Raw genomic sequence first — 21023 nt, 5'->3', positions numbered from 1 at the left:
TTTGCAATGGTCATCTAGATGTTTTGGAGAAGGAGTTGCCCAGAGGAACCTGAAGGGATTGCTACACATTGCTGATGGTACCCTTCAGCCTTCTTGTGTGTGCTTTCTGCAGCTGCTTGGGTGTTTGCAGCAAAAATGGGTAGTTGAATTCATTCAAGATGGGCAGTTTTCTATTTTCTAGATGGATACAATGAAGAGTCAGAAAAACAAGGGGTTTAGGTTATGAGTGTTGACCTAAGTATCGCTAAAATGACAGAAAGCTTAATAACACCAGTGAAAAGAGAGAATTGAGGGATTTGGAGAAAATAGAAAAATCATTAGATTAGAGGTCATGATGATTTTAATTTCAGTGATTTTCTGATTCTCTAATTTATATTTCTTACCTTTTAGATTTTTTAATCATTATGAGAAAAAATGTAATCATGTAATATTAAGGAAGTGATACTTTACAGATTATGAATACAATGTTAAAGGGTGACTAAAGGCCATAATTTTTTGGTAGTGCCTGATTATGTTGTAATACTGATTGTTTACTTTGTAGCCATAAACCTTTGATATCTATCCATCTATCTATATATCTATCCACCCACTGATTTGTCCATCCAAAGATACTTGCTGTCTAAGAAAGTATAAAAATATCTCAGTTAATTTTTAACATATTTTTTCATATTTTCTATACATATCATAAATAACAAAGATTCCAGGAGCATTATTATTATTTAGTGCCATTACAAATTATTTGACATAGCTTTGTGTGGCCACCACTTGTTTTTCCCCTTTCATCTTTTTTTTCTTCTTTCTTTCTGAATAACAACTAAATATTAAGTCTGAATTTTCATGCTAGATTATGTTTAACCCATGGCAAATTGATAAATTCTGAGCAGATGTTTTAATTAAAGGTTTTTAATGCATGGCAAAGTCTAAGACAGTTGAATAAACTTTTCTACTACACTTATTTCAAAAATGCAAATAAATATGTGATAATTGGTATATACAATACAAAAACATTCAATTTGGGTGTTAGGATATTTTTGAACTGTAAAATGCTTAGTTCTTTCTTGTTTATTTGAGGGGGGTGTACTGGTTTGAATAGCAGTAGTGGCTACAACAAATACACTAAAAATACTTAATAGTTCAAATATGTTACTAGAATTGTATTTCTTGTTCACATAATAGTTCAGGATGGGTGATCCTAGTTTTTTGGGTGGCTCTCTTCCATATGGTTTCAGGGCCCAAGCTCTTTACACGCTGTTGTTCTGCCATCTCTTAGGGTCACATGTGATTTCAGTCAGCTCATGGAAAATGAAGAAGAGCATGAGGAGGGCTTCTTAAATTCACTTATGTAAAGTCTTGACTCAGTCATGACTCTTATCACTCTATTCACCTTCCCTTTAGCTAGAACTCATTCACATGTCTCCACCCAACTGCAAAGGTGGCTGAAAAATGTAAGACATTTGGCAGGAATATTTTAATATCAGAACAAATAGAGTTATATTTTGGAGTAGAATTCCAAATTTTTATAAATCTTAAAGGAAAGAAACAAAGACACAAATTTTCAGTTTGTGGAGTGCTGACTTGGAGTGCTGACTTGGGCTACATCTCCCAGGCCCTCTTTGATTATTTGTTCTGTTTTTAGAAAATATTCACTGAAAAATTTTGAGAATCACTGCTTTACAAGATTGAATAAATTAAAGTATTTTGTGCCAGCTTTATCCATATTCATTGATGTAGTAGTGTTGTACAACCCTCATACTTAAAAATCTTTACAAAATGAGAATTATTATTCCATTTTACCAGAGGTCAAAGACTGAAAATGTTTAAAAAAACCCAAACTTTTCAGGTCCTTTTGGTTTCAATGAGTATATCCTACCAATACTATAAGGAAAGTCCAGTGCCAAGATTCATTCAATGTCTGTTTACTGCCTGGGTTTTCTGAAACAATTGCTGTACTTTCTCTTTTATTAAAAATTTTCTTAGGGTAAAAATAAATGTATCTTTTTTTCCTATCTAAAATTCTAATCTGACTTACTTTGACCACACATCTTTCATCTGTACATAAAGACTTCTGCTCCATTTTTCAACAAGAAACTTTTTTAAAGCCCATATGTGTGAAGTGCTGTGATAAGCATTAGGAATACAAACACCAATAATATACTATCCCTGTCCTCAAGTAGGCTGAGAGAGAGAAAGGGGGCTGGAGTGGAGGGGGGGAGACGGAGGAAGCAGGTACTAACACACAATGTCTTAAGAGTAGAGATGGAAAAAAAAAAAGAAGAAGATAGCAGGAGGGGAAGAATGGGGGGGGGGGAATCAGAGGGGGCGATGAACCATGAGAGACAATGGACTCTGAAAAACAAACTGAGGGTTCTAAAGGGAAGGAGTGTGTGAGGATGGGTTAGCCTGGTGATGGGTATTAAAGAGGGCATGTTCTGCATGGAGCACTGGGTGTTATATGCAAACAATGAATCATGGAACACTACATCAAAAACTAATGATGTAATGTATGGTGATTAACATAACACAATAATAAAAAAAAGAGTAGAGATGGAAATAGGATAGGGATTTATATTGATTAGTGAGGATGTGCATCTATTAGGAAGGCTCATAACTCCCATTTCAGGGGCCAGAGAAGACTCCAGGGAAGAGGTGGCTCCTGCTGTAGAGCATGTGGGAGTACTAAAGGTATATGGGAAGAGAAGACCATATTCCAGGAAAAGTGAGCAGCAAATGCATACTTTTGCAGTGAGAGAGAATATGACGTATTTACAGAATTGGAAGGAATTTAATATGGGTTGAGTATAAAGAGAGGAGGAATCTAGGAAAAAATAAGACTAAGAGGTAACCAAGTCAGAGGGGCATTCAATTTAATCATAATTATCTTACTTATCCTGCAAAGCCTAGCCTGGCTCTGACGGCTTCACTCTGAGTTTGCTTCATATTCCATTTTCTCTATATTAACTTACATGTCTTTTTAGGAGCATTGTTTGTTTTATGGTAAAAGTTCCAAAAAGTGTCCATGTGATATCTCTCCCCATATATCCTGTGAAGTGCTGTTCCCTATAGAGACCAAGATAAGTCTTTCACATTTACGAGCAGTACAGTTCAGCATCCTAGTGCTGAGTCATTCTACTTTGAGATGAGATATATCTAAGAGTAGCAACTGTTACCAAAGAAAAGAAATGGGATTTAAATGGGATTTCAAACAGGGTTTAAAAAGGAAAAGGAATCTTTCTTTTCCTGATGCTTTATGGCAGAGCTGAGCTCTGGGAAATAACATACATACATACATACATCCACTTGGCTGGTTTTCAGATGTTTACAGTCAAGCAGTGGAGACAGCCCCGGAACCAACCGTATAATGTAAGTGCATTGGTTCTGAAATGAATGGAGTAAGTTTTACTATTAGGTGTCGGGGTGTTGATCTATTTTTATTAATTTTGAGGGGGGTTCTCTGTGCCTCCTGGATTTTGTTGGTGAGTGCTGTGAATTGTGTAAGACTGTTGAATCACAGACCTGTACCTCTGAAACAAATAATACATTTTATGTTAAAAAAAAAAAAGACGATAGTAGGAAGGGAAAAATGAAGAGGGGGAAATCAGAGGGGGAGACAAACCATGAGAGACTTTGGACTCTGAGAAACAAACTGAGGATTCTAGAGGGGAGGAGGGCGGGGGGATGGGTTAGCCTGGTGATGGATATTAAAGAGGGCATGTATTGAATGGAGCACTGGGTGTTATATGCAAACAATGAATCATGGAACACTACATCAAAAACTAATGATGTAATGTATGGTGATTAACATAACATAACAAAATAAAATTAAAAAAAAATGAATGGAAACACACAGGAGGGAACCTCACAAGAGTGTGAAGTTTCATTGGAGATAGCACAAGTGAGGAGTAAAGTAGGAAATGATCCTAGAATAAAGGTAAATATATTAATTATTCCTCTACAGTTAACTCTAATTTATCCTTGCCCTTTACTTATTTTTCTAATGGAGGCTTAATTTTTAAAATCTAGATGTGTATGAGCTCATAATGCATTGAAAGCATTAATCCTTTTACATTATTGACTAAACTCTGGTTTATTGTTGGCTTTTAGAAATTTATTTTTAATGGTTTTGACCTGGACAATACTTGAACTTTTATTCTACCTTTTTAAAGTTTTATTTTTAAATTAATTGAGTAAAAATGTACCTGGAAGATATTTGGGTAAATGATGTTTGGTGACAATTTAATTTTTTCCCCTCCAAACTCTGAGCTAAGAGCATCAAGGCCATAAAATGAATAGCCCACTTCTTCCTTACTCTTTACAGTGTATTTTTATTGCTTATTAAATTTTTACATAAATTTATTAAGGTTTGATTCTGGGTTGTCCTGTTCAAAATACTCTTATTATTCAACTGCTACCATTTTAATACCAGATGGTGTTTGCATTGTTCATTGCTCTCATTTTTTTCAATATTTATGCAGTTATTTTTCCTGTTTATTTTTTCCAATGAGATTAAAAAAACTCTGAGCAACTTAAATTAGAACTTGTTTTATTTATAAAGAAGACAGCATAGATTTTTCTTTACATTCTAAAGACTACTATAGAACACTGAATTTATTTTTCTTTAGAGAAATGCTATTCTTCAAGGATTTTGTTTTTGTAATATTTTTTTCTCTATATCCTGAGATCTTTATATCATTCTTAAAGGCAACTTTCAAAAATGGAACTAATTGGCTGCTAAGCTGTTATTTTATTTCACTTATGTTACCAGGTTGAAGTATTTCAATAGCAAATAATATTAAAAACAGAAGAAATACTAAAATGATAATTTGATTAAACTGACAAAAGAATTTACTAATTTTCAAACTTAAAATATTTTGTCCATCTAAGATCGGTAAAAGACCATGGATTTTATATATCAAGTAAACTAATGTAAAAGAAGAAGACATCGTAATATAGATTTCTCTAGATATTACAAGCTGGTTATCTTCCAAACCAATACTCAGTTCAAGCCACTTCAATACTAATCTTGTTTGATAAACCACTGGGACACAATACAGTGTTAAGAGTATGTGTGTTGAAGTCAGGCACATCTAAATCATCTGGCTGCCATTTGTTTAGCTGTATTTATCCTTTTGTAAGCTGAGGATAAAAGGGTGTTTGTGAAGGATAAATGAGATGCAGACACAGTATTTGTATGCTTAGTATATGAAAGCATTTAATAAATGTTATTGACTATTACTATATATTACTACAACAGCTATTGCTATTGACTAATATTAGTAAATATCAAAAGTGGAAATCGATGAGGCTATATTTGTAATTAGATATATAGTAACAACTTTTTAAATATGCTGTACTTTGCCCCAAATCTATAAAATTTTAAATAGGTTAAAATTTTTAAATGACATTCTCAAATTATGTTCTTCAGATTCCTTCCTTGTGAATGAAAGCTGAACTTCTTATTTGAGAAATTTGAACTGATTATTTGGAAAGTGAAACCATCATGTGTATAATAAACAAATGATATCATCTAAAAATTCTTTAAAAATTGACTCAATCTTCCTTTTTTAATATGTTCAAAAGTTTTAAATTTATGCGTTATAATATAGTTATAATTGTGCAATTTTATTTCAAGATTTTTCAAGCAAAGCCACAATTACTATTTGGTAATTGACTTCAGAATGAATTTTGCTAGGGAACAGAATGCAGAATTACATTGTATAATTTGATATTTTCCAAAATTTGGATGAATTTAATTGAAAATATTAGCTTCAGTGGCACTATTTGGGTTCTTTAAGTACTGATGCTTTCCTAAAATGTATAAAAGTGGGAAAAAACACTTGTACAGAATTTAGGAAAAATTAAGAAAATAAAATATATTTTATGTGTTACAAGTGTAATTGGGAATGTCTTGGGTTGCTAGCGAAGACATCTAAGTAAATACTGTTCCTTGATTTTCTTGGAGGAAATCTGGACAGAATATGGATTTAAATTTTTTGAATAAAATTTAAAAAACCCTTAATTTTTGTGTGAAAAAACATGACATTAGGTAATAGAGGTAATTAGTGAAATTTGAAAAGGAAATTAGCTTTGGTGCATTGATAAGTAGAGAAAATATTCTATTGTACACATCAAAATAACTCCAGAGCAAAATAAAAGCTTATTTCATGGGTATTAAATTGTCCAGGGCTTCAAGAGCTCTGTAGCTTGGGAAAAGGACTCTTCCAAAACAATAATTTTGTTCCTTTAAATTAAATTCCTCTGAGGTTGAATCTTTAACTATGTGTTGGTTCTTGACTCAAGATCAATTGTCTTTTTTTAAAGTCAGGAAGTACCTTTTTCTCCTGTTTTTTAAAGAATTTTGGTCAAGGGTGCCTGGCTGGCTTGGCTGGTAAAGCATGCAACTCTTGATCTTGGGGTTTAGAGTTCAAGCCCCATGTTGAGTGTAGAGATTACTTAAAAAATAAAGAAGGGGTTTTGATCACAGTGAGTTTTAAAAATGTAATAGAAATTTTTAATATATGTTGAGATGAGTGAATGCTTTTCAATAGATCTAATGTTATATTCTATCAGTGAATTTTTGTAGTTAACTAGTTATATTTCTAGAATTTATTATGAGGTAAAGGCTCATAGGCTATATACACCAATGTGCATGATTTATTAGCATTTTATTTCAAGTTTTACAATTTTGCTTATTAAGGAAACTAAAATAAAGTCTGTTTATGTTATTGCCTCTTCAGATTTTGGCTATGATATGATAGTCTCATAAAATAAATTGGGTAATTTTCACATTTCTGGAGCTATATCTAAGGTAACTTTTCCTTAAAACTCATATTAAACTTGCTGACTCTAAAGCTATTTTGGAGTAATAATTATTTTACATCTTTACTAGCATACCTTATGTTCATTTACTTAATTTGGCTTTCAACTCTTTCATTAAATTGATATTTTTCCAGAAAATTAACTCATCAAATTTGGTGAGTTGGATATGAAAATAATGTGCTGACAACATAGTAGCAGTTGTTGCTAACTCCTTTGTGTAGCGTTTAAATTCTTGGCACTGTTCTAAATGCTTCACATACATGAACTCAACACCATAATCCTGCTCCTGATAGAGTTAACCTTATTCTTAAAAGATGTATAACTAAAAAAACATCTTAATAACAAGATTCTGATATTTTGGCTCAAAAACACTGGACTATATTTATGTTTATATTTCCTTGTATAATATACATATAGAGATTACTATATAAAAGTATGTTTGTGCTATTTTTAAAAAATCATAATGTAGAAATATTAAAATAAAATTACACACAAAGTTGAACTGCCCAAGTGTGAAGAAAAAGATAATAAAGTAGAAGTTACCCAATTTCAGAAAGCATGAACTCAAACCCAACAACATTTTTTAATGCCAGAACAAGATATTAATCTTACAAAAATACAGTCCTCTACTCTCAAATTTATATAAAGTAAAAAGCATAATAAATATCAGGAAAGCTGTCATAAAATACTTGCTGAAGAAGACAACATAATTCACTGAACTTCTGATACCTCGTTTCAAGATACCATGGAGCATTGTGTGGAGTTTTATTAAATGAGCCCTTTATGTCTTTATTTTTTTTAAGATTTTATTTATTTATTTGGAAGATAGAGAGTGAGAGCGAGAGAGAGAGAGAGAGAGAGAGAGAGAGAGAGCGCATGAGTGGGGGAAGGGCCAGAGGGAGAAGCAGACTCCCTACTGAGTGGGGAGCCCATTACAGAGCTCGATCCTGGGACTCCAGGGTCATGACCTGAGCCAAAGGCAGTGGCTTAACCAACTGAGCCATCCAGGTGCCCCCCCTTTATATCTTTATTTTAGTTTCCCAAAGAATTAATTCTGATTCACAATTACCTTAGACTCACCTGTAAAAATCTGCTATTGAAACTGTAATTTCTGTGCCTTACCTGCTTTCCTTTCAATTTGTTTGTAATACTTGCTCGTTATTTATCTTGTTACCCATATGTCTCAACCTGCTCTCTGCTAATGTCATCAGGGCATTAAAGCCAAACCTTCTTTCAGTCCCCTGAGGATGTAAATTAATCTCATAGAAAGTTCTCTTATTGTTGATAATTTTTCTGAGGCATTATCTTTTTCCAAGAGCACAGGACAATGCTTTCTATTCCACGAATATATGTTTGCTGTCAAATGGTTTTTCCCTCTTTCACCCTCTCCATAAATAAAAGAAATCTATCCAGACTCTGTGGTTGCCGACAGACAGGGTAGATTGTTCTTCGCCTCACTCACCATCGCGTTGGTCACTAGTACAATCCCCAGTCTACATTCTGAGTTGAAGTTCACATTGGTGTGTGTGGCAACTAGCTCCAGTACTCTGCTGTTTTGATGCTTCTACTCAAGCCCTTACTGCCCCAACCGGGCACCTGATACTAAGTGCCGATCAGGATTCAGCACTACTGGATAAATCTTCCTGCTCTACAGCCAATTATTACACTTTCTTTATAAGGAGTATGTTGCCTAAAATATTCTGCTTCACTATCTCCTCTTAGTCACTGTCCTGATGTCTTTTGGGAATTACTAGGAATGACTTAGGATAAACAAAAGTATGGACAATGGGGTTGAAAGACAAGAGATGAAGTAGGTTTCGGACAAAGCTTGCAGAGCCTTGTTATTTATGGTTAGAGTTTTGAACCTCATCCCAAGTTTTAGTGAAGTTATTTTCAAGGGCTCTCAACAGGAAAATTGCATAATTTGCATTATTTTTTTTTAAAGGTCACTCTACATGGTGCTTAGAGAATGAAATTTTGGAGCTGGAAAGATGGAACAGGAAGAACAATTAGGAGATTAATGTCAGAAGCTCTAATCAAGAAATAATGGTAGCTTGGACTAGGTTGGTAGTTCTAAATATGAGTAAATGAATGTGAGGTTATATCTTTTTTGGTACAACTGACAAGACTTGGTAATTTGTCCGAAGGGGTGGTGATTGGAGAGGTAGGTATCGTGAATACAGCCCAGTTATCCTTCGTGAGGAAGAGATTGCACAGGTGTTCCATTTACTGATACAGAGAACAGTAGAAGAAGAGCAGGTGGAGATGGAAGAATCAGGAGTTCAATGTAGACATACTGAATTTGAGATTTCTGGAGACATTCAAATGGAAAGGTCAAATAAGCAATTATATGCATTTCTGGAGTGAAACTATAGGCTTTTATGAGCCCAAAGAGAAACCATTAAAGTGATCAGCATTTAGATGGTAGCTGAAACCATGGGAATGGAAAGGAGTGTTGCAGAACCAAACCTGAAGAACCCTAATATTTAAAGGTCAAATAGAGAAGGAGGGGCTAGTAAAGGAGACTAAGGTCAGAGAGGGAGGACCAGGCTAGGTATCACACAGACTTGGGGGAGAAAGTGTTCCAAGCAGGCAGGAATAGCTAGTAGTGTGAAATGTTGCTGAGAGGTCTCAGAAAACAGTTACTGAAAAATGCCCTTTGGGCTTGGTGCTATCAAAGTCTGCAGAAAAAGAAAGAATAAATAGTAGTTGGTTCTTCTTGCTAAAGCTTTGCATTTTTATCTTGTAGTTATAATGATAGGTGCAAATTACATTAAAATATTTTTTATCTCCATCTTAAGTTCTGCCAGATTTGACTTCGTCTATGTGAGTTTCCTTAGCATTCGTATATTTTTCTATTGTGTGTGTATTAAACTTGATGAAAACAAACCTAATTAATTAAGACTATGCAATGGCTAGGGGCACCTGGGTGGCTCAGTCGTTAAGCGTCTGCCTTCGGCTCAGGTCATGATCCCAGAGTCCTGGGATCGAGCCCCACATCGGGCTCCTTGCTCAGTGGGAAGCCTGCTTCTCCCTCTCCCACTCCCCCTGCTTGTGTTTCCTCTCTCGCTGTGTCTCTCTCTGTCAAATAAATAAATAAAATCTTAAAAAAAAAAGGACTATGCAATGGCTAAAAGAATCCTTTGGCTATTATATTGAATGACTTCCAAAAGTATTTTAACTTCTTTGAAAAAAAGTGCAGTAATTTAGTCCATGTAGATACCTCCCACATTGATTCTCAACTGAAAATTTAAACAAATTTTATTGGGCAATGATTATGTACTAGACACCTTGCTAGATGCTGAGGATAATAAGAGGAATAATGTGAAGAACCTTAATAAGTAAAATAAAATAATACCTACTAATTTGATTCAGCTATGGAAAGTTTTCACTCAATCATTCAAGGAAGCCACTGGGAGATTCTGCAGACTCTTGAGATTCTTTGAGTTGAACTCACAAACAAACAGAAGAGTGGCAGTGGAGAGGAACTCTGGCGACGGTGCAACTGATAAAGGAGGTTTATTTTTCTTCTATTTTCAGTGCTGATTGAATCGTGTTGCCTTTGTCTGTCTGCACTGAATCAAATTGACAGAACAGTTTGTGCTCCATTTGTTTTCTCTTGTTTGACATTGGTGTCTCATTGATTTGTCATCTCAAACCCTGACCAGGTCCATTCTACTCTATAACTGCTATTACTCTGAACTGCCCTTTTACAAAACAAAACAATAGCCAAAAAAAAAAAAAAACTTCATTTTTTTATTTAGGTGCAGGCATGGTAGGAGCATTGTTTTTAAAAAGAATTCTTAGAAAGCTCTGTTGACATTCATAAGAAAGTGGCTTATAAAACACATATAAAACAATGTATTTGTGTACACACACACTCTCTCTCACACACACACACACACACACACACACAGAGTCACAGGTCTCTAAGGTCTTTTTTCCTTCAGGACAGATTGTGGAAGCAATGCTGTGGAGCATAAAGAACTGGGTTTTGGAGTCACGTTTAGATTCAAATGCTAGTTCTGACCTTCTCCTTAGGTGATCTCAGGCAGGGAATTTAATCTGTATATCTCCATTTTTCTCTATTACATTGGATAATAATTTAATGCTCACCATCTTGTTGTGAGGATAAAATGAGACAGTGTGTCTGCCACCTAAGAGGCTACTCACTTTATAGTTCCTTTAATTTTGTAAAAGTTCATACTTCCCTTAACTTTTTCTTTATTACTCTGAACCTATTTTCAGAATTATTTTTAGAAACTATAATTTGGAGCTGATTCTAATTATGGCATTAATGAGTACTTATCTATGATATACATCTTTGCACATGTGACTGTAGGAATAAATGAGTAACTTCTTTGGTAAATGTGATAAAAGTTTCATGGCCTTAGAGAATATGATTCTATTTGTACCAAGAAAGCCATGTAAATAGTAAGAGTTTGGTCACAGACACTTTAATTCTACTGGATTGTATAAAATCAGCATGGTTGGAAATAATAATTTTCTAGGTGGTAGACATCAGGGAAAGACATGGTACGTGAGCAAATGGTCAGTTGAAGAAGGTGATTATAGGCAATTTCTTAGATTCATTAAGAACGGGGGCAATGGGTTATGCCAAGGCTGAAAATACCTTTCAGTAATTGGGAAAATACACTTTACCTTCTTGTTGAATGATTGTTAATGTCTGTGGATACTTCAGATTTGGGGGGCCTGTGTGATGGGATTTTATTAGCCCCTGGTGAGTGCCACCTTCCAGATTTAGCCTAAATTCTTTTTGTGATTTTGTCCTATAAACTCATATCTTCTGAGGTAGGTGTTGCCCTCAAAGTTCCAAGAGTTATAGAATTTACACGGCAGTAAAGTAAAGTAAATGTGAATTTCCAGAGATGTGCGGTGAGGCAAGAGGACATCAGGTGTAGGAAGTACAGTGGCTTCTGACTTCTTTCTGTCAGCTGGAGTATGGATTGGCTATTTCTTAAAAGAGAGCACACTTCTAGGGTAACCACTATACATTTTTAGAAGGCGTATTTCACAAGCTTACCTTTTCAGAATCTAAGATCAGGATTCTATCCTGTGTTCCAAGAATATGATATATATGACAATTCTGACGAATGAACGAACCGGGAGATTTTGTTAAAATGCATGGGTTGCTATGGCAATTTCCAATGTCTTCTCTAAGCAGAAACATGGAGGATTTTACTGACTACTTTAGTAAGACGAAAGAGAAGGCCAGACCGAGTCTACATTACAATAAAAAGGGAAAGACTGCAGAAATATAAATTTTACAGGTGATGCATTGATATTAAGTGATATTAATGTGAAGAGTTAGTACTGACAACTTTGATTTATTTTGATCCTCAAATAAATGTATTAAGTATTATTCTTTTCCATCCCCCTCATTGTAATGATTATATTCATTAAATTTCTGGATACAAGTGAGATGGTTGGGAGTCATGAATGCATTCTTGATTGGAATATTGTTATAATGATCAAACTGTTCTTCCTGCCTCCAACCCTGTTCTTTTCCCTTTTAGTCTCTGCTCACCATCACCAGCTTTATCTTTTTATGGCTGTCTACAATCCTCCTCCTTCCAAACCTTTCATGGTATCTCTAGGAATGCACACAGAGTCATTCTTGGCATTAAATTCTCTTCTCTCAGGTATGCCCTCATTTCCTCTTGGCATCTGCTACAAATTACTCAAGGCCCATAATGCCTTCTCCATCTCAACCCTAAATGATCCCACACCTTTCTGTCTTCTGCTAGTCCTATTTTTTATTGCTTGTGTTATTAATTGTGCCTTAGACACTAGTACCAGCTTAGCCACTTACCATACAATTTTGAAACATTACTTAACCTTTTTGGGCCTTAGTTACTTTATCTATGAAGCAAGGAAATTGGAGTAGAATCAGATTAATACTTAGTGCCAATGGTCTTGAAAACTCAAATCTGCCATTAGCTGTCACAGATAATATGTAAACAAGTGAGCTTAATTTTTCCATAAAAGTTTATTTATAAAAACAGACAGTGGGCCAGATTTAGCCCGTGAGCCATAACCCGGAGTATACTGTAATCTTTGAGTCTCCTTCGAGTGCTGAGATTTTATGAGGAGGTGAGCCATTTCTATTCCTAACATCAAAGGACTGAAGTTTTCCCTCACAGTATGTCTTCATAAGATACTACCCTAGTTAATTGCCATTGGTGATGACGATGGAAATTTTTGATCTTGTACTTCCTCTGCCAAGTACATTTCACATGATTGTGAATATATTAACATATATTCTGTCAATATAGCAAATGCAGAGGGTTCATTTTCTCAATTCCACAGCAGATCATTCTGACCAGAGCATACCTGGGCACAACTGTCTTGTCATTTTCTTCCATACTCCTTTTTATAGGTCAAATTTTGTGTGATATTACAGTTATAATATTTTTGTTTCCTGAAATATTAGGGTGGGGTAGGATAAAGAATATATCAGCAGCTCAGTAAATAGTGTTGGTTGTATGAGTAATTAATGTTAGGAGGAGACACAGTCATCTCTGACATTTTCATACACACAAAAAATTGATCTTTCACAAATCATCCTATGCTACTCCAAACTATGACAAAATTGGTAACCCCTTGGCAGAACATATCAATAAAAGTACCTGATCTTAAGTGAATAAACCCTGACTTGATTTACATTTTGCTTCAGTGGAAAATGAAGGGAGATGGGGAATGCCCTTAATTTTATTTTACTTCCCTCCCAGTCTATTTTCTTTCATCTTTGATCTAGCATTAATTAGCACCTTCTAGAGCTCTCTATCCTATTCAACACTGCCATACTCACTAGGCCTGAGCATTTTTTGAATGAATTTACTAAGTGTCTCTGGGAGAACATTCATAAGGCAACAAGACCCTGCTTATCTTTGCCTCATTCTTGCTGCACTAATCTTTGTGTAAAGGGAGCTGAGAGTCTATCTGCAATCTCACCTTTAAAAGCAAAATTGTATATCCAGAGTAGTCATATCATTGTTATTGGCTTGAGGCTCATCTGGTGGTTTCTTTATACCTGTATCCTATCTGACTTTCATTTCTTTAATAAGAGTTGCAGTTTCATATCAGGCTCTTACATATTTGTTCCTTGTTTTCCTCCTAAATTTCCTGTTCTATTAGGCTGTAAGATTTCTTTACATGTCCACTGTTGAGAAACTTTATTCTTTATCTGTGTGGATCTATATTCACTAATACAGAATTGGTCTGCCCAGAAAACATGAGTTTGAATTCCTATTGTTAGTCTATTGGGCACATGCTGGGATCCCAGAAGTGGTAAATTGTCAGGCCCACTGAAACGTTGTGGTCTAGATGATTCTGCTAGTGTATTACACCTACCGTCAATATAAAATAAAACTTTTTTTTTTCTCCTTGTAACTCCAGATTCTTAGATAATGTGAGATCTGCTTTAAAGAACTTGATTCTTAAGCAAATGTGATCTTGACATGTGAGTTAGGAGATAATTATTCTCATCACAGAGCAATTCCTCAATCTGTAGAAAGGCTCTTTCACAATTTCTTTTAATAATCAGCTTTTCTTGGTTCTTACAGTATTTTACCTGTCAGAAACCCTGAAAAGTAATGAATTTAAAGGTTAATACGCAGAACCATTATCAGTAGAGAGAACTCAAAAGTAGATGAAGCCACTCCGTAATTACAGCTTAGGCAATAACACATCAGCCTGATCGTCGGGAACACATCTCTATGTAATGTGAAGTGCACTACAAATAACATCACTTTGGAGGCACCTATTCATTCAAAAAATCCTAGAGTTAACCTTGACTCTTTCTTCTCCCTTTCTACTTGGCCAACAAATTCCGTCACTTTTTTTTAAAAAAAGGTTTTTATTAAAATTCCAGTTCGTTAACATATAGTGTAATATTATTTTCAGGTGTACAATTTAGAGGTTCAGCACTTCCATACATCACCCGGTGCTCATCATGACAAGTGTACTCCTTCATCCCCATCATCTGTTTCACCCACCCCCGCCCACACCTCCCTTCTGGTAACCCTCAGTTTGTTCTCCATGGTTAAGGGTCTGTTTCTTGGTTTTCCTGTCTTTCTCCCCTACGATCATTTGTTTTGATTCTTAAATTCCACATATGAGTGAAGTCATATGGTATTTATCTTTCTCTGACTTAATCACTTGCATAATACCCTCCATCACTTTTACCTCAAAAATAGCTCTCAAATCTGCATCCTCTTATTCATTTAATTCACTTGCTGCCAGTATAGTTCAATTGACTTGCTCAACAAATATATATTTAGGGTTGACTATGAATGTCTTAGTCACTATTCTAGGTGTTGGAGACACAGGCATTAAAAGAATAAACAAGATTTCCTTTCTGGGTCTTAACATTCTTCTTCAGAATTTCATTATTTCTTGCTTTAACGACCTACATTTATCTCATGCTTTCATTCTCCTTCCCCTGGAATCTCTCCCTCATGCAAATACCAGAGTTGTGTCTCTGAAAGACTGTCTGGATCATGGCATTACCATATTTGAATGACTCTTTACCACCAACTTTCTAAGTGCCGAGTTTGGTGGCTATGGATGCTCTTTATAGCCTGAGCCCAATGTGCTTTGCTTTTCTTTCTTTCTTCTTTCTTTCTTTCTTTCTTTCTTTCTTTCTTTCTTTCTTTCTTTCTTTCTTTCTTTCTTTCTTTCTTTCTTTCTCTCTCTCTCTCTCTTTCTCTCTCTCTTTCCTTCTTTCTCTCTCTCTCTTTCTCTCTTTCTTTCTTTCTTTCTTTCTTTCTTTCTTTCTTTCTTTCTTTCTTTTCTTTTCTTTTCTTTTTCTTTTCTTTTCTTTTCTTTTCTTTTCTTTTCTTTTCTTTTCTTTTCTTTCTTTTTTTCCTGCTACTCCCTTCACTCTTCTCCAGTCCCACAAGACCAGGTGCTGCTCTTAGAATAGGCTTAGAATAAGATGAAGTTTTACCAGCTCTCTTGTGACTTTGCACTTACTGTGCCTAAAATTCTATACTTTCATTTGTAACTGAAGAATTTCTACTCAATTCTGGGAAGGGAGTCAGTCACCTTTGCCCTCTACAGATCTACAGATAATTAATTTCTTTGTCTGTAACCCATAGAAAATTTTTTAAAACATGCTTTTATAAAAGTAGCAATTATGGATTCAAATTATTTCTTGGGCTGCTTCAAATTATTTTTATACCTGTTTGTTTTTCATTTCACTCCCATTAGATATATTTTCACTCACTATAGGGAACCATTCATTCTCAGGCATCCTCAGGGAATGTGGTACAGTGGCTGCCCAAATTTTCCAATATAGCATTTTCTCAGGTGTCACTGAATTTTGAGAGAAAAGAAGTATTAATGAGTCTTAAATAATTTAAACAATTTAATCACTCTCATTAAATTGTTGGCTTCTTGAAGGCAAAAGATATGTCTTCTTTGGACTAAACGACAGTTTTCTGGATAAAGGCTGAAATAAGTGGATGAAGTACACAGAGATTCTGTGTTGTTTTTTTTTTTTTGAAAGAGATATTTATGGGAATGTAAATATTACCTTAAGAAAGTTATATCTTCAGTTCTCTCTTATTTACCATATCTAATGTGACCACTACTGAATATATGCACCTGAAGCACAAAATCAACCAAAACCAAGGGAGAAACAACAACAGCACTTATGATTTAAAATCCTGTGCAAAGTAGTTACTCAGTTCCAATTAATTTTGGTATCTAGAAAAAGCTTAAAATATGCTTTTCATAATTCTAGTATTGATTAGCACTGTTATCTGAAAAGAACAACATCCTTTTTAAAGAGGACATGTGTAAAGACATTCATAACCTTAGTAATACAAAATCTTACAACATCCTTGAATGGGTTTTGATGCTTTACCCTGCAGAACTGATGGTCTCTCCAGAAAGACTCTCAGTGTTATGCAAAAGAGTAGTATTTCCAGAACTACCTAAAAGTAGGCATATGAGGCCCATCCAGAAGGAAGAGCTTAAATGATCACATGTTTGAAGTGAGAGATGTAAACATAGACTCAGCATTGGGAACCCTCAGTTTTCAGGCATCCTCAGGGAATGTGGTATGAGAGCTGCCCAGATTTTTTCAATACCAGCATTTTCCCAGGTGTCATGAAATTTTGAGATTAAAATAAGTATTAATAGGTCTTAAATAATTGAAACAATTTAACTTAATGAGTTAGAAAAAAATTCAAAAGAACAGTATAAAGTTCATATGAAGTAGAATTTCTTGAAGCAAGATAGCCACTCTCAAGGTCTTTCAAACTTGTGATCCTATTGTATAATTGGTTTCAAATTAGCAGGGTTAAGGAAACAATCTCAACAGAGTAAGGTTATGGTCCTGCTCTTTCTAAAGAAGTGTTTATGAATAGTCCTTAAAATGAAGATGTATAAGTGAAGGAAGAAAGAGTGTAAATAGTTATGTTTAGAAGATATATATGAATATAATGAAGTTCCTTATGTCCCCAAAGACAGCCATTGACTTACAGAGAATATTTATGAAAGTATATACCTGTTTCTAGAATATTCAGCCTACTGGTATAAAGGCAAGTCAAAGTCTAGTACCATAATTCAGGAATATATATATATATATATATATATGAAAATGCTCTTCATAGATCAAGAAAAGAAGAACTCTCTCCCATAAGTGAGCGATGTAAGTAGTCTTCATTTTTTGTACCAGTTAAAGGTTTTAGTTACATGAATTTGCTATGATACCAGTGGGAAATCACCTAGGGCAAAGTGATTTTTTTCCCAGTCTTTCAGAAAGCATGGGATATTTAGAAAACAACCCACAGGTTTATTTCTCTGCAATAACCCACTGTGACTTTATGGGCTGATTACCATCTTAGCCACTGTCTAAAACGGATACAGGTGAGAAAAGATAATGGAAATTTGCAGTGCAAACATTAGATCTTGTGATGGATGGACCTTGCCTATCATTTGACACAGAGGCTGTATAACATAGGCAACTGCACGATAGCTTCCTTGGTGAGGTGTGATATCTCCTTTTTATCTGAATTTTGTGTCAAGATTAGTATCCTTTGTTTATAATTCTCTTTCACAAGCATTCTAGTCTCTGAAACTCTCAACCTCAGTGGACTTTTCTTCTTCCTCTCTCACCTCTATTTAAAGACTTGATTTGTTTTTCTGTCCATTTTGAGAATGTTTGTAATAATCTGAATGCTGGCATTCTCTCTAGGTTAGAAATGTGTTTCCATAAAGGTTAAAGTTACAATGAACAGTATAGTGTTTCCTGAAACTTATAGCAACTCCAAAAAGTTGATAGATTTGCAAAATAAAAATTATTGCTGTCTATTATATCATTGAAAATATTATTTAAATAATCTTAACAAAATGTACAGGAACATATGAAAAATAGGTGATTGAACAATGGTAAAAATGATAGTTTGTATTTTTTAGAAGTCTTCAAATTCAGTAGTTTGTTTCACTTTTAATTTATTTGTTAATATGGGAATAAGACAAATGACTACATTCTGAAGTCTCTTCTCCTTTGTGAGAAAATGTTCTGTTTCCTTAAATTTAGTCTCTGATCTGTTAGTAATGGAATTATGTATAGTCATTGTTTTGCTAAATCTGGACCCCATATGTGGTTGTGGATCTTCATGCCCCCAGTGTCTCAATATTTTTGAGAGTGCCTAGGGGTATCTGAAAAGGACTTAACAGTAAATGCAGGACTCAACTCCTGGTGGCATTTTTCTTGTATTTCTTTTCCATTCCCTCTGTTGAATACTCCTTTGTCTTCCCATGCACCATCCTCGGTGCATTGGGGCCCAAGAAGTCAGGAAGATCTTACAAAAGGGGAAAGAAACTTGGTATTGCTCTCTATTTGAGTATCATTAGTGAGTTTTATACAATATATAGTTTTTAGTGAAATAGCTCTATCAGGTTCTTATAACAAGTCTGGCCCTTACCCCCAGCTCTAAACTTAGTTAAGGCCAGTGGGGATAGATGTGAATGAGAAAATTATCCTTTCAGTTGCTCCTCCTGTCTTTTGATCTCTTCTTAGTTGTTGGATCAAGCTTGTTCTGTCGGATACTTCTTTTTTGATTAGGCATTCTTTCTTAGGAGGCTCATTAGTGCCTCAAGCAAAACTGCCCTGAACTTCTCATGTATTTGGTGGAATCTCAGATATGGGATTCCTCTCCTGCCTGCTTTATTTTGGAGTTGAATGTTTCCTTAGATACTTCTGATTTACTCCTGTATTTACATAAATGTAAATAGCTAAAGTAACTAGTAGCCGGACCACCTGAAAGGAAATTTGATTGCAGTAAAGGCTTTTTGAAATTGTTATGAGAGTCATGATAAATGAGTAGAAAATGAGCAACTCAAAGTTTCAGATATGACCTACTACTTGAAGTACATAATGACCTTTGAAGATTTGGAGGCACTTACTGTGAATGGTAATTTTTGTCAATGGTGACAATAGCTTTTTGTAGAAAAGTTACATGGATATAAATATAATGATAAAACTGCAGAATGGTTTTCAAAATTAAACTTGCTTGAACTTACACATTAAGCTGCCCAGAATATTTGAAACCTTAAAGTATTCCAGTCTACTATTCCTGTGTGTAGCAGAAAACCAAGAGAGAGATGGGAAGCCTTGCAATCACCACTCCTATCCTCTACTGGGAAAAAGAGAAAGAAAAGTTACCTTTTTTCAGGATTATTCCCATCTTCCACATCATTTTTTTCTTCCCTCCCCTTTGTGCCAAAGGATCTATATGCATTAAAATATTTTCTTGAATGCCCCCAAGATCTCTACCATAAACCTGCCTTTAGACATTATCTCTGTGCTATGGTGCTATCATTTTATTCTGTACCCTACTAAGAACAGCTTTCTAGCAAATGGACATGTTGAAAATATTTGAATGAATTTGCATTTCTTTCAAGAATTCCCCCCGACCCCAAGGAATGTTTGTTATAGAGAGGGATACTGGGATTGGTGGGGCGATATGTGGGCAGAACTGTATTCTCACAATCCATCACAGCACATGAAAATGGTAGTCCATATGCTTTCTCCACATAAAACTGTTGCTGTTCAGGACACACTGCAGTTGGGGGCTGGATATTTATAAGAGAAAAATATAAGATAAAGAAGAACATAGGATTTGGAGTCCGGGCCCAACATCTCCCACTCTATGTTCTTAGACAAGTCTTGTTATTTTATTAGTAAATAGAATATGTTACTAACATCTCCCTCACTGGGTTTAGTCAAGAGAAAACATGAGCTATTGTAAGTTTGGATTCTTTATGGATTGTTATATGCTACATTGAGAACGGACCAGTTATAGGAGTAAAATATTTGATTTCCATACATACATGTGTAAACAGAAGTCTCACATTAGGCACATAGCTATTTTTTGAAATAATATACACATATACATATTTTCACATAAATTCTTTTATCTACAACTGTTATCTGTATTTATTTATTTATTTTTTCTCTTTAAATTTTTTATTGTTATGTTAATCACCATACATTACATCATTAGTTTTTGATGTAGTATTCCATGATTCATTGTTTGTGCATAATATCCAGTGCTCCACGCAGAACGTGCCCTCTTTAATACCTATCACCAGGCTAACCCATCCCCCAACCCCCTCCCCTCTAGAACCCTCAGTTTGTTTTTCAGAGTTTATCATCTCTCATGGTTCATATCCCCCTCCGATTTCCCCCCCTTCATTCTTCCTCTCCTGCTGTCTTCTTCTTCTTCTTCTTCTTCTTCTTTTTTCCTTGACATATATTGCATTATTTGTTTCAGAGGTACAGATCTGTGATTCAACAGTATTGCACAATTCGCAGTATATTATGGTTATCAGCAGTCTTGGAGATTTTTAGTTTACACCATGTAGGGTAGAGTTTCAGAGGGCTAGATCTAAAGAGGGGAGGCATCTTTAAGTACTTTAAAACCTCCATACCTCAGTTGTCCTAGAATTTATCTTCTTTAATAAATGAATTTGACTTTAATCAATTTGGACATAAATGAGTATATTCTGAGCAAGTGAATAACATTATGGTCAAAAAGAAAACTGCACAGGCACATTTTTGTAGAGCTATGATGACAGTTCCATAGTAAACCAGGATGAGGCCATAAGGAAAATAGAAAAGATAAAGTTCTGGCAATAATTTACATTTTATCAAGATTCAAATCAAACAT

At 34.9% G+C, this 21023-nt stretch overlaps 1 protein-coding gene across 2 annotated transcripts in view; it reads left to right on the top strand.

Annotated features, from left to right (window-relative positions):
* The window catches only part of TINAG (tubulointerstitial nephritis antigen), an 88766-nt gene that overhangs the window by 51680 nt on the left and 16063 nt on the right, over positions 1-21023 (top strand). The gene's annotated exons all lie outside the window — the stretch shown is intronic.

The sequence above is a fragment of the Eumetopias jubatus genome, unplaced genomic scaffold (assembly GCF_037043125.1).
Source record: "Eumetopias jubatus isolate StellerSeaLion01/CBP00866 unplaced genomic scaffold, mEumJub1_p1.0 scaffold_6, whole genome shotgun sequence".
In the NCBI taxonomy this organism is placed as follows: domain Eukaryota; kingdom Metazoa; phylum Chordata; class Mammalia; order Carnivora; family Otariidae; genus Eumetopias; species Eumetopias jubatus.
The sequence above is the reverse complement of the archived record's forward strand: the minus strand, read 5'-3'. Positions and strand labels throughout refer to the sequence as shown.